At 50.5% G+C, this 17,543-nt stretch overlaps 1 pseudogene; it reads left to right on the top strand.

The window, feature by feature from the left end:
- The first annotated feature begins 1,482 nt into the window (after window positions 1-1,482).
- LOC139704446 (ruvB-like 1) lies at window positions 1,483-16,941 on the top strand (annotated as a pseudogene).
- Window positions 16,942-17,543: the final 602 nt, after the last annotated feature.

Here is a 17,543-nt window from a genome sequence, read left to right as displayed (position 1 = left end):
ATCCTTGGTACCAAATAAACACCCAGAATAACGCTCCTCGGGGCCACCCACCCCCTGGGCTCAGCTCTTCAGCCAGGCAGCAAAACTCTTGGCTCCCTCCTTCTGCAATCACACCCTCAGAGCTAGCTGGAAGAACCTGTTGCCAGGGAAGTCAACCCAGAGACACAGCGGGAAGTGTGTGGGCGGAGCTCTACCGGCAGCTGCGATGAGCACATGCCTGAGCCAATGGAGAGTGGCGGTGTTCCAATATCCTCCAATGGGGCACGGACAGAGGCGGGCTCTTGCCAGCCGCCCTTGTAATGGCCCTTGGTAACCCCTGGGCGGGTGCAGGGTAGTGGCTCCTGCACTGGTTGGGCTCTGGCTGGCACTTTGAAGATCGAGGAGGTGGAGAGCACCACGAAGATGCCGCGCATCGCCTCGCACAGCCACGGGAAGGGGCTGGGCCTCAACGAGAGTGTCCTGGTCAAGCAGGCGGCCTCGGGGCTCCTGGGCCAGGAGAATGCATGAGAGGGATGGCGGGCGGGGCTGGGGGGCGTGGGGACCTTCCCGGCATTCACCCCGACTCAGTGTCACTTTGGTGCCCGGCGTTGACCCCGGGGGCGCTGCCCACAGAACCACACTGTGGCCCCTTTTGTGTTTATTCCGAGACAGGATCTGGCTGAGCTGCTGACGCTGGCCTCCACCTTACAGTCCTCCTGCCTCAGCCTCCAGGTGCCCTGGGATGACAGGCCTGCACCATCGTGCCCTAACCCTAACCATCCTTTTACCAGTAAGTTCTACTTTTGTTAAGTGGCAACTGTACCAAGTCCCTGCAGTTATGGTATTTTTATTATTATTATTATTATTATTATTATTATTATTATTATTATTATTATCAGAAAAAAAATGGCCTATCTATAGGCCACCGAGTTTAGTAATGACAGCTGGAGGTTTGCACTCCACCACCTCTAAGCTGCTGGACCCTAGAGTCATGGCCCATGGTCTCCCTGGAGGCTGAGCAGCTACAGAAACCTGCAATTTATATGAGCTTGTGACTGTGGCCTTGGAGTCTCCTAGTAACAGAAAGGGCCAAAGAAAAGCCTCTGGTTTCTTGTCTATGTCTTTTTTGGAGGGCGGGGGGAGCCCTAAACCCCTGAGCCCCTCCCCAGCCCTATTTTGCATTTTATTTAGAGACAGGGTCTCTCTGAGTTGCTCAGGGCCTCACTTTGTCTGAGGCTGGTTTTGAACTGAGATCCTCCTGCCTCAGCCTCCCGAGTCCCTGGGATCACAGGTGTGGGCCACTGTGCCCAGCAGACTTTTCTCTCTCACCTCCATTGTCTGGGCACCGAGATCTGTGCCTGGAGGGTGCTGGCTCTCAGGGTTGGTTGGACGAGTCTGTGAATTGTTTGGACCAGGGACTGCATTTTTTTCCCCACTGAAACACAATAATTGTGACCATTTATCCCCTCTGTGCTGCAGGCATGTGACATCATAGAAGAATTAATCGAAAGCAGGAAAATGGCAGGAAGAGCCTTGCTGTGGGCCGGACTCCTGGGAACTGGAAAGGTGCTTGTGTTCTCGTTGATTTCTGCTGCCCAAGAGGACAATTCTCACATTGAAGCCAGTTGGAATATGCATCTTAACTAGTCTTTGTTTAGCGATGTGGGTCACATGTGTGTTTAAGAAAGGAATCTGATCTCAACTCATACTTCTAGAATGAAAATCATCCTGGTCAGAGGGAGGGGAAAGTCCTCAGAGGGGTGTGGTCTCTGGGATGGTCCTTGAACTCTTTCAAGTCTCCTTTGCTTGGGAAATGTATCTCTTTTCCTTTTCTTTTCTTTTCTCTTCTTTTCTTTTTTTTTTTAACCAGTTATTGAACTTGGGGGCAATCAACACTGAGTCACTTCCCATGTTTGTATTTTATTTAGAGCCAGGGTCTTGCTAAAGTTGCTGAGGCTGGCCTCCAACTCATGATCCTCCTGCCTCAGCCTCCTGAGTGGTAGGATTATAGGCATGCACCACCGCGCCCAGCTGAAAATCCATTTCTGTTGGTCCAGGGCCTCGTAAAAATTTGTGACGGGCTGTGGCTGTGGCTCAGTGGTAGAGTGCTCGCCTCGCATGTGCAGGACCCTGGGTTCAATCCTCAGCACCACATAAAAATAAATAAGTGAAATAAAAGTGTTGTGTCCAACTACAACTAAAAAATAAATATTAAAAAATTGAAACAAAGATATTATGTGCATGCACAATTAAAAAAATATTAAAAAATCTTCTGTGGCACATTTTTGGAGGGGGAAAATGAGCCAGTATTTTTTTGAATGCAAAATTTGCCCACCACTATTTTGGCTACGTGCATGATTGACAAATAACAGAAACACAATTTTTATCTTCAAGGGGCTTCTAGTGTTTTCTGGGCAGAGAAACAGGAAATCTCCTGATGGCACAAAATGACTCAGTTGAGTCTGAGCTTCAAACTGCTGACTGATTATAAATGCTGGAATTGGGCAGAGGGTTTGATAATTCCCCCCAATTTGGGCTTTCCAGGGGACAAAAGAGGACACATGGTGGAGCTTGTTGGGATCTGCAAGGGGATTGGCCAGATCCTCAGGCTTCCCAGAGCTCCTGGTCTGGGCATGGCTTGTTCTCTGGAAGGGCCTCTTGGCACAGGAGAGTAGGAGCCTGCACTCTTGTATGTAAAGAAGTGGGCTCTTACAAGGGGTGGTGGCCCCTGCCTGTCATCTCAGTGACTCTGGAGGCTAAGACAGGAGGATCACATGTTGGAGGCCAGCCTCAGCAGTTTCACCAGGCTCTAAGTGACTTAATGTGACCCTGTTCAGAAATAAACACCCTAAAGTTCTGGGCTGTGTCTTGGTGTGTATTGATTGATCAGTTGGGAGACCTGGGGCAGGCTCCTGACCTTTCAGAAGCAGAAACACAATCAGCTGTGAAATAAAAGCTTGAATTCTAATTTTGAAGTTGTACATATGGAGTTGCCAGGATGTGTTGTGTGGTGTCTGATGGTGGATGAAGAAGTCTTGAGGCTGGGGGAAGTTTTTTGAGGCTGGAATGCTATACAGTGTGCACTTACAGGAACATTAGCTTGTCCAAGTCGTCTTCCATTTTTTTTTTGGGGGGGAGGCTTACCAAGAATTGAACCCCAAGAATTGAACCCAGGAGCTCTCGACTCCTGAGCCCCATCCTCAGCCCTTTTTGCATTTTATTTAGAGACAGTGTCTCACTTAGTTGCTTAGGGCTTTGCTTTTGCTGAGTCTGGCCTCCAACTCGTGATCCTCCTGCCTCAGCCTCCCAATCCACCAGGATGACAGGCCTGCACCACAGCACCAGCATGATAGCTGTTTCCTTCAGTGCTGTTTCTCTCAGTGTTATTTGGTACTTTTTATCTTCCAGTGTTGTTCTTAAGAAGTCTGATTTCCAGGGTTGAAACCTTTCTTTCTGGATGTTTTGGACGTACTTTTGGATAGGGCGCCCTCCCCTGATTTCCCTTTCTTGATGGCCACAGGGCTTTCTGAGTCTCAATGTTTGGTGTCGTTGGTGTGGACAGTTGCCAGCTCTGAACCCCTGAGCTGTGGGCTGTTCCTGTTCTCTGTGTGCTCTTTCTGGAAGTCCAGCTAGGTGAGATTAGCTCTGCAGTGATTTTCAACCTGGACCGGTTTTGCCCCCCAGGAGACATTTGCCAGTATCTGGAGTGTCATCTCTTGTGGTTTTCAAAACGTGGTGGGGGGACTAGTGGCATCTAGTGTTAGAGGTCAATGATGCTGCTAAGCAAACTGCACTACAAGGCTGTCCCCCCAAAACAGAGGAAAGACTGAGAAATCCTTTTTTTTTTTTTTTTGGCTACCAGGGATCAAACCCAGGGGCACTTAACCCCTGAGCCCCGTCCTCAGCCATTTTTGTATTTTATTTAGAGACAGGGTGTTGCTGAGTTGCTCAGGGCCTTGCTAAGTTGCTGAGGCTGGCTTCCAACTAGCCATCCTCCCAGCTCAGCCTCCTAAGCTGCTGGGATGACAGACGTGTACCCCCACACCCAGCTCTCAGTTTCTTAATCCATAAAATACAAGTTAATGGGCTGGGATTGTGGCTCAGTGGTAGAGCACTCACCTAGCACGGGTGGTACCCGGTTCGATCCTCAGAACCATATAAAGATAAAGGCATTGTGTTGTGTCCATCTATACCTAAATCAGTTATATCAGTTCAGTCACCTATATCAGTTCAATATTTCTTGCTAAGGGGAGGGGTGCTTAACTTTATAATGGCCTGATTTTTGAGCATTTTTTTTTTAAGAAATAAGTTCTTCCCCTAATTTAGGGCTGGAACAAAATTAAACTTGTTTTGAAGAAAAAAAAATAAATATAAATAATGCAACCCTGTTCAAAAGTAAACACCATAAAGGTCTGGGTTGCGTCTTGGTGGGTATTGATTGATCAGCTGGGAGGCCTGATAATATTAAAATATTTAAAAAATACAAGTTAGACTTTCAAGATGACAGCCTATGCAAAGATCAGTGAGATTTATAGAGCTCCATAGGAAAGGGTATGTATATGCGGCTTTTCTTCCATGAGTTTTTTTTTAATAATATCATATTTTTTAGTTGTAGTTGGACACAATACCTTTGTTTTGTTTATTTACCATTATGTGGAACTGAGGATGAAACCCAGGGCTGTGCACATGCTAGGTGAGTGCTCCACCACTTAGCCCCAGCCCCAGCCCAGCCCCTTCCATGAGCTTTTAATTGGAGAAAGCTGGACAGACATGGAGCCATTATTAACCAAGTATTGATCCTATTTGAATGGAAGGGTAATGATCACCCCTTCAGTATTAGGTGGAGGGAGGCAGGGACGCTGTTCAGTGTGACGTGGTCACTGTTTTGACACTGGAAACTGAGAATGGGGAGTTGGGGGCTGTGAAAGAACAGGGAAGAGACATTCTGGGTAGAAGGTGGACATGAAAACCAGGCACAGTGGCTCACACCTGTAAACCCAGCAACTTGGGAGGCTGAAGCAGGAGGATCTCAAGGTGGAGTCCAGCCTCAGAGGCTCAGTGAGACCCTGTCTTTAAATGAAAAATGCTGGGCCTGGGGCTCAGTGGTGGAGCAGCTGCCTGGCACATACAAGGCTCTGGGTTCCATTCCCAGAACCAGCAAAATAAAACAGGTGGGCAGAGCTGCCTGTGGCCTCCCCTGGGCCTTGTGGTGTTGGAATCGCATCCCTCTGTGTTCTATTCTAGACATTTTCCATTTGCTATTAGAACACATGCTTTGGGCTTGCCCACTCAGGTGCCTAAGCATTTGGGAAGCAAGGCAAGCAAAGGGACTGGCTAAGCCCAAAAATGTGGTGCCCTGTCACTAAAAGAGGGCCACTGGGTCCAGACCTGGTTTCTCAAAAGAAGCCAAATAGCTGGATTTCTACATGAAAGTTCCTAAGGTTCAAAAAATGGCAAGAGCTGGGCACAGTGGCACATGCCTTTAATCCCAGTAGCTGGCTCGGGTGGCTGAGGCAGGAGGATAGCAAGTTTGAGGCCAGACTCAGCAAAAGCGAGGTCCCCAGTAACTCAGGGAGATCGTGTCTCTAAATAAAATACCCAATAGGGCTGAGGATGGGGCTCATAGGCTGAAGGCCCCTGGGTTCAATCCCCCCACAAAAAAGCCAAGTTTAAAGGCACATCTAAGACTACATGGTCCCAACCAAACCATCCTGTGGGCAGCTCATTGGCTCCTTGTAATCTAAACTGTATTTTAGTTCATCAGATGAGCCCATCCAGCATTAGCACTATTGTGTGCTCAAGACCACATTGGAAAACAGGGGGGATATCAGAACTAGAACCAGCCTCTGCCCCATGGGCTAGTGGATTTTGCCCCACAGTGATCGGTGATCATCCCCCAGGTTGGCATTGAAAAGAAAATCTAAGAGGAGCCTTCCCTGGGCCATCTTTGAAGCAGCAGCTCCAGTTGGCCTTGTCCCAGCATGTTCAGAGTCTGAGGCAGGAGGATCAAATGTTGGAGGCCAGCCTCAGAAACTTAGTGAGGCCCTCAGCAACTCAGGAGGCTCTGCGTGGCCTGCACACCTGGGGTCTGACCTCATTCTTGTTTCAGAAATGAGGGAGGATGAAGTGGCACTCAGAGGCCATGGCATTTCCCAGTCCTGGGCCCACTTGAGAGCATTTGGTTTCCATAACTTGGTATTTGACAAGATGTCTGTTCCACCTGGTTCTCTTTAGCATCTGCCAACCTAAGTTAGGTTACTGAGCGTCAATTTATAGTTAACCACAGGGCATGGTCCAGGGGAGCTTGCAGACCAACACACTGCTTCCAGATTTGGCCTCACATATTATCCACTATTTCCTGGCCTTTTAACATAAAATGAAGGTCACGTGATAAATCCTTCCTGATTTGTTTGTGTTGTTGTTTTTTTCTTTTTTTGAACCCAGGGATTGAACCCAGGGGTGCTTAACCACTGAGCCCAATCCCCAACCCTTTTATATTTTATTTAGAGACACATCTCACTGAGTAGCTCAGGGCCTTGCTAAGTGGCTGAGAATGGCCTCCATCTTCCCATCCTCCTGCCTCAGCCTCCTGAGTCTTAGGGATAAAAAGTATGTGACACCATGTTCAGCCTCTTGAATAAATTTTTTATAGATGGCTTTGAATTATGTTTTCAAGACTATAAAATAAAAATCTTTCCTTTCTTGCCTCTGTAGACAGCCCTGGCCCTGGCGATTGCTCAGGAGCTTGGGAGAAAGGTGCCTTTCTGCACCATGGTGGGGAGCAAAGTTTACTCTATGGAGATCAAGAAGACAGAGGTACTGATGGAGAACTTTTGCAGGGCTCTCGGTGAGTGTCACGTTGGAGTGACAGATGGCTGTTGCTTTTCCAGTGCTTTGAAATGTTTCATCTTAAAAATGTTTCTGTGATGTGTTGATTGGAATGCTTGTGTTCTTTTGGTGCTGTTGACAAGACAGCCATCCCAGAAGCTTGGGAGGCTGAGGTAGGAGGATCACAAGTTGGAGTCCAGCCTCAGCAACTTAGTGATGCCCTGAGCAACTCAGTGAGACTCTGTCTCTAACTAAAATATAAAAAGGGCTGGGGACAGGGCTCAGTGATTGAGGGCCCCTGGGTTCCATCCCTGGTACCGAAATAAATAATAAATAAATAAAAAGACTAAGAAATCTACTTGGGGAGCTTTTGATTTAATGCTGAAGGAAAGAAAATGCAGTGGGAGGGTGCAGCATTTGGAAGTGGGGAGATATCATGGGACCCTGTTTCACCCCCCACAGCCATCTGATTTTCTGGTGGCTGGCAATGTGTCTTCCTGCAGTGCCTCTCTGAGGGACTGGCTCTGCCTCTTGATCTTCCCAAGCAGGTCAATGTAAGCACTAAACTATGGGTCTCTCTCTCTCTCTCTCTCTCTCTCTCTCTCGGGACCATGGCCGCTGAGCCACCCCCAGCCCCTCTGTGACACTAATGCTGAACTGAAGAGTTCTAATTCTGAACTGTGTTCAGAAGCTAAGCTTTGTGTCACATTGAACTTAGGCTTTTTATTTTTATTTTTTGCTACCATGGATTGAACCCAGGGGCACTTCACCCCTGAGTTTCATCCCCAGCCCTTTTTATATTTTATGTAGAGACAAGGTCTTTCTGAGTTGCCAAGGCTGGCCTCCAAATCTCAATCCTCCTTCCTCAGCATCCTGAGGTGCTGGGATTATGCATGTGCACAACCACACCTGGGTTTTACGTTTAAAATTTTTCTCTCTATTGTTTTTTCCTCATTTCTCCTTTCCTTTTCCCTTTTTATTTCCTATTTTTTAGGGTCTCACTATGTTTCCCAGGCAGTCCTGAAACTCCTGGGTTCAAACCATCCTCTTGCCTCAGTATGCTGAGTAACTATGGCTACAGATGTGTGCTGCGGTGCCAGGCTTACTTTTCCTTAATTAAACATGTGCCAGTGATTTTATTTAACTCATTAATTAAACATATGAACCATATTGCAACAGCTCAGGAGGCTGAGGCAGGAGGATAGTAAGTTGGAGGCTAGCCTCAGCAACTTAGCCAGACCCTGAGCAACTCAGTGAGACCTTGACTTTAAATAAAATATAAAAGGGGCTGGGGCTGGGGGTCAGGGGTTGAGGGCCCCTTAATTCCATTCCTGGTACCAAAAAGAACCCCCCAAAAATGTGACCAGTAAGATATCACAACCTTTCAAATACCTGAATATTAATATTTTTAAGAACTTAAATTTTAAAAACACCATTTTTCTGGGCTGGGGCAGGGGCTCAGTGGTAGAGACCCACCTAGCATGTGTGGGGCCCTGGATTCCATCCTCAGCACCACATAAAAATAAAAAATAAAAAATAAAGAAATTGTGTCTATCTACAACTTAAAATTTTTGTTAAAAAACCCATTTTTGTGAGACAAAAACCTGATAAAACTGGTCTTCACACAGTTGCTTGTGTTTCAATGGCTCAGCAGGAACTGAAATGCTTTAAAATTTGAAAAAGTAGAGGTCACCAGGCACATTTGATGGGAGTCACTCCTGGGGTGGGGGGTGGGAGACACAGCAGGGGCTTTTGATGGCAGAAGGTGAGGAGAAACTTCTAGATTTTGCCACACAATGAAAGGGCAAGCTGTGGCCTCCCCTCAGACAGGAGCCTTCTGTCCCTGCACCTTTGACTTCCTGTGAAGCTGCAGAGGGAGGGAGAGAGGGTCATCTGTCCCCTCTGTGCCACTCCCTTGACGTGATAAAGGTCCCTGTCAGGGACTTAGAAACCGGAGCCAGCAGATGAAACCCATGTCCTTTGTGCTGTCATGGCCAGAGACAGTGCCTTCAGCCCCTCTCCTGGCCACCAACTGGGCCCATGGTCCATTGGGCCTTCCTCTGTCTACTTGTCACCACTGAGAAACTTCTAGACAAATATGAATGGCTGAGAGACAGGGATGCCTTTCTTCCCCTCCTGGAAAAATTTCATATCACTGTCCCATGACAGTGAGTATGGGCAGGCATTCCATTTGGAGGAATTTCCTCTTTGCCGAATAGAAAAGGTTCTATAAAAAATATCAAAGTAGGCTTAAAAGCCCAGAATTTTCCAAGCTTGACAGAGACTTCTGATACCTTCATGTTGTCTGGGAATTTTTTTTTTTTTTTTTTTTTTTGTACCAGGGATTGAACCTAGGGGCCCTCGACCCCTGAGCCCCATCCCCAGCCCTATTTTGCATTTTATTTAGAGACAGAGTCTCTCTGAGTTGCTCAGGGCCTCAGTGTTGTGGAGGCTGGCCTCTAACCCATGATCCTCCAGCCTCAGCCTTCAGAGCTGCTGGGACTCGAGGTGTGTGTAGCTGCTCTGGGCTTTGTTTGGGAAGTTTGTCTTGGGGTTCAGGAGCTGGGAATTTGGTTCATCAAACACAGAATGTGGCTTATCTTTTGGGTGTTTTCCAAAAGGCCCATTTATAGGCTCTCAGGTGGATCACAGGCAGAGGATAGCTGGCCTTTAGCTTCCTGTCTTGAGTGTCCTTGTCCTGGTTGGGTTTCTGGAGAAGAGAAGGCAAGGGATGGTGTGATAAGATAATGCCCCCCCCCTTGAACAGTGGGAAGTGGCCTGAATGTCGGATCCTGTGGCCATGTGTCTCTGCCTTTGGGACATTTCTATATCAGCTCACAGAGAGCCCGATGGCCACCTGCCAGAAGAAGTCCTCTGTGGCCTTCCCATTTGTCAGGAGAGCAGCGAGCCTCATCTCTTCTTCTTCTTCTTCTTTTTTTTTTGAGGAGGGGAACCAGGGATTGAACCCGGGGCACCTAACCACAAAGCCACCTCCCAGCCCTGTTTTGAATTTATTTGGAGACAGGGTTTCACTGAGTTGATCAGGGACTCACTGGGTTGCTGAGGCTGGCCTCCAGCTCACCATCCTCCTGCCTCAGCCTCTGGAGCTGGGATGACAGGCCTGAGCCACCGCTCCCTGTAGTGTTGCTCTCCACCCATGATGGTGTCTCCGTGTTGTACTGTAAGGTGACTTGTCAGTTCTTGTGCTGTGGCAGTTTGAGGTAAGAAGGTTGTTGGTGGGGAGAAGATGGATGTGGAGAGAAGGATGGTCCTGCTTCTCACCGTGTCCCCATTGGCCATCCGTCCCAGGGCTGTGGATAAAAGAGGCCAAGGAGGTCCATGGGGGGGGGGTGACTGAGCTCATGCCATGTGAGACCGAGAACCCCATGGGTGGCTACAGCAAGACCATCAGCCATGTGATCATAGGGCTCAAGACAGCCAAGGGCACCAAGCAGCTCAAGGGGAGTTCATCCTGAGCCCTGCCCTCGGCACTGCAGCACCAGGCAGGTGGTGTGACCTCTGTGTCCCTCTTTCCTTGGTCTCTGCACTGTTGATGCCATATGGGACACTCTGGATAACACCGTGTAGTATAAAGGGACACCTTGTAGAGGGCTTGGACATAGGTCCAAGTAGTTCTTTCTTTTCTCATTGCTCCTGGGAGTTGTGTGGTTAAGTCAAGAAATTGCTTCTGCCATCTCATCCCCCGCATGATGACCATTGGCCAGCCAGGCACAGTGGAGCACTCCTGTCATCCCAGCCGCTCAGGATGCTGAGGCAGTAGGATCACAAGGTTGAGGCCAGCCTCATTAACTTAGTCAGGGTCCTGAGCAGCTCAGGGAGAGCCTGTGTCTAAATAAAAAATGGGGATGGGGATGGCGATGGGGCTCAGGTGTAAGTCACCCCTGGTTTCAATTCCTAATACTGCCCCCTCACCTCCCCATAAAGTCAAAGTGGACATAATTTTGTTTTCTTTTTTCTTTCTTTTTCATAATGTTTTTACTCATCCACTGTTGTTATGATTGACCCACACTAGCTCTGTACCTGTCCCCTGCTGCATACCCAGGTCCCCTGCTGCGGGCTTCAGGAGGTATTTTACCTGTGGTTCCTCACAGCTGTGTGTCCATGTGTGCAGGTGCCATAAATCTCATTTCCCCTGTTTTCCAGATCAAGGCCTCAGGCTCAGAAAGGGGCTCTGCAGTCATCCTGCATCCAGTGCTGGCTGAGGGGCAGGTGACTGTGAGTCCTCTGGTGCTGGGTGACCCCTGAGAGTCCTCTGAGCTCTCTGAGACTCAGATTCTCTTCTCTAGACCACTCTCCATCCACCATAGAATCTTTCCATCTTTCCCCCTTTTATAATTTGATGGTTCTTTGATTCTCTGAGGTGGTTTCTCAGTCACTGCTTTATGGAGATCATGAAAATGTCACTTCTTCCAAGGGCTATTTTTCTGTTTCCTAATGGGGCCTTCATCTCAGGAGCTTGGCTCTGCAAACCTCTCTCTCTCTCTCTCTCTCTCTCTCTCTCTCTCTCTCTTTAATCCCTCCCCACATCCTGTCCACCCTGGATTAATGAGGTTCTGAGAACGTGGCCCCTTCTCAGGAATGACACCTTGAGCCAGTTCATCTGGAAAATCAACCATATAAAAGTGCCTGAGAGGAAAAGAGAAAAATTGTCCTCTTCCCTGTAGGAGAGAGGACACAGGAACACAGTGAAAATTTGAGCCATCCATCGCTCTGCTTTGTCCAGCTTCTTGAAGAAAAGAGCCTAATGGAAGAAGAGGAAAATTGTCTCTGATCCCAGCAGCTTGGGAGGCTGAGGCAGGAGGATCGCGAGTTCATAGCCAGCCTCAGCCAAAGTGAAGCCCTGAGCAACTCAGTGAGACCCTGACTCTAAATAAAATGCCAAACAGGGCTGGGGATGGGGCTTGGTGGTGGAGGGCCCCTGAGTCCAATCTCTGGTACCCCCAGCCTCCCCCAAACCCAAGTCCTTCTGGGCAGTTTTCCCACATGGATGAGATATTGGGACAGAAGGACCTCAGGTGCATTGTGTGGAGTTGTGAAGTGTCTGAGTTTGAAGGAGGCTTATGAATCTTGGCCTGGGGACTCCCCACCCCTGGTCCTGTTTGCAAAATGCCCAAAGGAGACCAGAGAGGCTGGTCCCTGGCAAGCTCCTGGCAGCTCTGTTGGGGTGCAGTTGTGAACATGATCCACCCATTTTAAGTGTGTGTTGCCCACAGGATTTTGAGGCATGACATAGTTTACTCTCCCCATCTTAATTCTAGAACATTGTCATGACCTTCCAAGGGACCTAATTCCCATGAATGGCCACCTGATGTCCTTCCCCCTGGCCTTTGGCCACCACATACTGACTTTGTTTCTGGATTGGCCTTTTGGGGGCCCCCTCCTGCTGAGGGAGCCCTGCACTGGGTGTTAGTCCGTGTTGTGTCCCCTGCTGCCCCCCTTTGACTATAGACTCTGTCTGGGACAGAGTTCAGGTGTGTTTCCACAGGGTGGCCATCTGTAGCAGCTGCTCTGGAAGCTCAGCCTCAGGACCTGTCTGCCATCTGGGTCCTGTAGAGGCTGCTGTCCTTGCCCAGTGCACACCCCTAGGGAAGAGCAAGGCCCCGTTTAGCACCATCACCCCAAGATGTGTGTGCACAGCCCAAGTATGGAAGATGCTAGAATTTGCTTTCTTCTGGTCCTGGGATTCAAACCCAGAGTTGTGGCCATAGTGAACCAGTGCTCTGCCACTGAGCTGTGCCCCAGCCCCAGGGACTAGCTATGTGGTCTAGACTGGCCTCCACCTTGGCGATCCTCCTTCCTCAGCCTCCTGACCCAGACAGTTTGGGGGGGATTCCAACTTATATTTCCCTTCTGAGCTGGACTCCTCTGTGGGTGCTTCTGGGTGCTGTCACATAGAGGAGGAGACCAAGGCCCAGAGAGCCGGAATCACAGGCCACATCAAAAGCAGCCTCAGGTGGCTAAGCAGGAAGCTCTGGTGTCCCTAACCCAAGGACTGGAGCTGCAGTGGTGATCCTGGGGGGTGCTGTGGGGCATGGCCATGGACACATGTACCCTCTAAGAGCAGCCGGGTCCCTGTGAGAATGCTCCTACCACTTTGCAACCCCTGAAGGCAAGGAAAGGAAGAGTAATGGTGATGTTCTCTTGTCTCCTACAGGAGAACATGGTCACCCTCAGGTTCACCTCCTGGTGTGCTAAGCCCCCAGTCCAGGCTCTTGTGCCCTGCCACAAACCTTCATACCCATCCACTCCTGGGGTGGTTGGCTACCTCAGGTGTCTGTCTGTCTGTCTCTCTCTTATGTTTAGTCCTGTGAACTGAATCAGTAGTGCTTAAGCAGGGAGCCAGAAGTCTGCCCTTTTTATTTTGCTTTGTATTGTTTTCAGAGAGAGTTTCCCCTTGCTAAGTTGCTGAGGCGGGCCTCCAACTTGGCGATCCTCCTGCCTCAGCCTCCCAAGTCCCTGGGATGACAGGTGTGCACCCCTGTGCCTGGCCCCTCAGGTCTCTTACAGAAAAGTTTCTTCCCTCGGGGTCAGAAGGAACTGGAATTTGCATCATGGTTGTCTGAGTCCCCTTATGTCTGGTTTGGTTTGGTATTAGCTGAACCCCAGCATTTTTGAAAGTCTGCAGAAGAAGCAAGTTGAGGCCAGGGACGTCATCTACATGGAGGCCAACAGCAGGGCTGTGAAGATATGCTCCCGGGGGACAGTGCCATGCCTGAGGGTCTGCAGAGGGAGACCTGGGTGACCAGGGAGTCACATTGCTCAGCGGAGGTGGGTGGGGAAAGTTCAGCAGCTGTCCCTTTACCTAAGTCACCTTGGCTTTTCTCTGTCTTCTTCTCCTGGTGACTTCAGCAGGCAGAATGTTCAAGACCCAAATCCTGTGGGGGGCAGGGACCAGACAGCCTTCATCCCTTCCCGCTGCACCAGGCGTTGTCTTCCATCTTCCTTTATCTCCCTGGTGTCCCTCCCTGAGTCCTGAGCCTGGGGACTGCACCAGGTGGCTCCTCCTCTATCTGCTGCTGCGTCCCAGGGTGGCTGCACCTCCCTGGTTCATGGATGAGCCTAAGGCCTTGTGTCACCCATAAATCACCACCTAGAATAGCCCGGGCTCTAGGCTCCAGTGAGTCCCCTGAATGCTCTTTTATCAGGAGTGAAAAGAAAGGGGAGAAAATCTTCCAGAAAGTCTCAGGTGTTGGCTGGGCGGGTCTGGGAGCCCAGTGTTGCACCAGGCTATGGGGCACAGGTGGAGGGTGACATTGGGGGCCCTCAGTGGGCAGCAGAGACCTTTCTGTCACTGAGCTCTATGTGGTCCTGGTGCCCCATGGTCTGCTGGCAGAGGCAGGCAGGTGCGACTCCTTGGCCACGGAGTTCAACCTGGAGGCCTAGGAGGACATGCCCTGCCCAAGGGCGACGTGGACAAGAAGAAGGAGGTCATCTAGGATGGGACTTTGCATGACCTGGACGTGGCCAACACCAGGCACCAGGGACAGGCCTTGTGGTCCAGCACATTCCCAAGGCCCTGGGAACCAGTGTTCAGGGCCATGCTGTCCTCCTGGAGGCCTTCTGGGATGCTCAGCAATGAGCACGACATGAGCTTCGTCCCCTGTCCCAATGTCCAGATGCTGTCACAGCTGATCTCTGGGCATGGTCTGCCCCTGGCCGCCTGCCAGCCTGCTGGGAGCTGCTCTCCACCTTGGGCTGGGGGTTCCTGGCGGGAGCCTTCACAGGGCTTCAGACAGCCTCACAGAGGCCCCAGCCTCTGCAGAGCTCGAGCCCTGAGTCCTCCAGCTCCCAGCTGGCGCTACTCTGGGCCCCGCTGGACAGAGAGTCAGGTTTGCTCTTCATCCTAAAGGGGGTCTCCTCCTCCCCACCAGGAATGGGCTTTCTGCCGGGAATCTGGTTTTTCTTTTTGTCCCACAGAACTTTGCCCAGGAGAGGCCAGAGACTCTTGGGATTGGAGTTTCTTCCTACCTGGCCAGAGGTTTCTTTGTTTGTTTGTTTTTTTGTACTGAAGCTTAAACCCCAGGGTGCTTACACATGGAGCCCCATCTACAGCCCTTTTTATATTTTATTTAGAGACAGGGTCTTGCTGAGTTGCTCAGGACCTCACTAAGTTTCTGAGGCTGGCCTCCAACTTGCGGTCCTTCTGTCTCAGCCTCCCAAATCGCCAGGAGTTTTAAAGACACGTGCCACCAAACATGACTCAGCTTGATTCTTGCAGGTCAGGGGAAACCTCGAGGGGATCCCTCTGAGTTCAGGAGCCCCTCATCCTTCCCAGGGGAGCTGTGCTGGGCCTGTCCACCTAAGGCTTCCAAGTTGAGTGACATCAGGGACCCTCAGTAGGCAGGAGGATAGGCTTTGGTAGCTGCCTTAGAAAGTCCTCTCTCCTACAGGGGAGACTAGACATCCTGTCCATGATGGGCCAGTTGATGAAGCCAAAGAAGACAGAGATCACAGGGAAGATGCATGGCGAAGCTTGAGCCCAGAGCCGAGTTGAGGCCCTGCCTCTGACATGCTCCTGGCTCTGAGAGCCCCCCCCCCCCCCACTGTGCGGCTCTGAGTCTTCACTCCCGTAGGAAGCTGTGGCCAAACTGTGTGCTCTGGACCCGCTGAGGTCAGCATCTGCTTCCTTTGAGGCCCCAGAAAGGTGCCGACTTTGACACCAGGCAGTGGGTCTCCCTTGCTCCTTTGTGGACTTATTTTTTTTTTATTATTTTTTATTTTTTGATGCCAGTGATTGAACTCAGGGGCCCTCGACCACTGAGCCCCGTCCCAGCATTTTTATTTTTTATTTAGAGACAGGGCCTGGCTGAGTTTCTTAGGCCCTTGCTAGGTTGCTGAGGCTCGCCTCCAACTTATGATCCTCCTGCCTCAGCCTCCCCGGCTCCTGGGATGACAGGTGTGTGCCACTGCGCCCGGCTCTTCCCCAGTTTTATGTCCGTCTCGGGCCCATTACCACTTTACTCCCTGAAAACGTAAGTTCAACATGAATCCACTGTTGCCTTGAGGCCTCGCAGCAGCCTAAGCTTCCTCCATGAGTGGCCAAGAGCAGGTCTGTCACTGAACTCGGTTTTGAGAGCCATGCATCATGGCTCTGGGAGAGGACAGGCCTCAGATCCCATTTCTTTGGGAACAGCTCCATCCTGATGACAGGGGGCGCTGGTTTGGAAGGTGAGGGCTGAGACCTGAGGTGGGTCTGCTGTTCTGTAAGGGCTGATGTTTCTGGGGTCAAGGCTGGGCCTGCTCTGACCCTCCTTGCTCAGGTTTCCTGGGGAGAGGATTCTAACTGCACTTGATGGAAAGCTCATTAACCTAAGCATTGTCATGCACGGCCCCCAAAAGAGCTCCTTGACTGAGTGCAGCAGAGGGGAATTCACATTTGAAAACACATCTCCCTGGAGCTCCCAAATGAGGTGTCTTGGCATCAGGGTCAGGGCTTGTTGGGGCAGCTCCTGGTCATTGTGCCCCACACAGCTCCACAAAAGGTGTTTTGTGGCATTTGGGGGTGATCATGCCTGTTTTATTTTTTTTAGATGAGGGTACAGGGATTCAACTCATGGGCTCTTGACCCTGAGTCCCATCCCCAGCCCTATTCTGTATTTTATTCAGAGACAGGGTCTCAACTGAGTTGCACAGGGCCTTACTAAGTTGCTGAGGCTGGTCTCCAATTTGTGATCCTCCTGCCTCAACCTCCCAGGCTGCTGGAGTTATAGGCGTGTGCCACCACAGCTGGCACGATTCTTGTTTTCAAACGATGACACCAAACCTGGAATGGGTCCAGTACCCAGCCTTGGGTCAGAGAGCCAGTAGGAGAACCAGGCTGCAGGGTTGGTTCTTGATTGAATTTAAGTGTGGAGAAGAGAGCAGGTGACATTTCCCCCACTGGCTGGGACCCTGTCCAAGGTGAGATCAACAAGGTGGTGAACAAGTACATCGACCAGGGCGTGGCTGAGAGGGTCCCCAGCATGCTGTTTGTGGACGAGGTGCACATGCTGGACATCGAGGGCTTCACCTCCCTGCACTGAGCTCTGGAATCTTCCATCGCCCCCATCGTGATTTTTGCCTCCAATCGAGGCCACTGTGTTATCAGGTAGGTGCTGCCAGCTGTCCCTGCTGCCCGGGTCTGTCCCCTCCCATGATGTCACAAGTTGGGATGGGACGAAGGGAGTGCATGTTGCCCCTGAGAGGAGACAGCAGGGGGACTGAAGGCCGCAGCTGCCGTGTCCCTGATGGGCAGGGTCTCCACAGGCCTCTGAGGCTCGACATTCCTGTGAGGAGCAAAGGCCTGAGGAGGTGGGGCCGCTCTGGTGACCTGAGTGTCAATTCCCTCACACTGGCTCCCAGAGGCCAGCAGAGCCCGTTTCATCTTCAATGAGGACACTGAATGACATTGCACCTTGTCCCTTGGCATAGGTGGGAACACACATTTGTCTCTGAATTGGTTCTTCTTAGCTCCCCATGACAGCAGTATGCATCCTGCCATGTCACCTACACAGGGTGTGATTTTCACTCCTGTGACTGGCCCTGCTGTGGGGTGTCCCTGGTTGTGTTCCTATGTGAACATGGGAAAGTGACGTCCATTTATTTTCCTGCATCCCCCAGTCCCTCCCCTCCCTTCCCTTTGTCTCATCCAATGAAATTCTATTCTCTTCTCCCCTATTGTGAGTCAGCATCTGCATGTCAGAGAGGACACTCAGCCTTTGGTTTTTGGAATTGGC

Source organism: Marmota flaviventris, unplaced genomic scaffold (genome assembly GCF_047511675.1).
Source record: "Marmota flaviventris isolate mMarFla1 unplaced genomic scaffold, mMarFla1.hap1 Scaffold_61, whole genome shotgun sequence".
In the NCBI taxonomy this organism is placed as follows: domain Eukaryota; kingdom Metazoa; phylum Chordata; class Mammalia; order Rodentia; family Sciuridae; genus Marmota; species Marmota flaviventris.
This window is presented reverse-complemented; position numbering and strand designations above follow the sequence as displayed.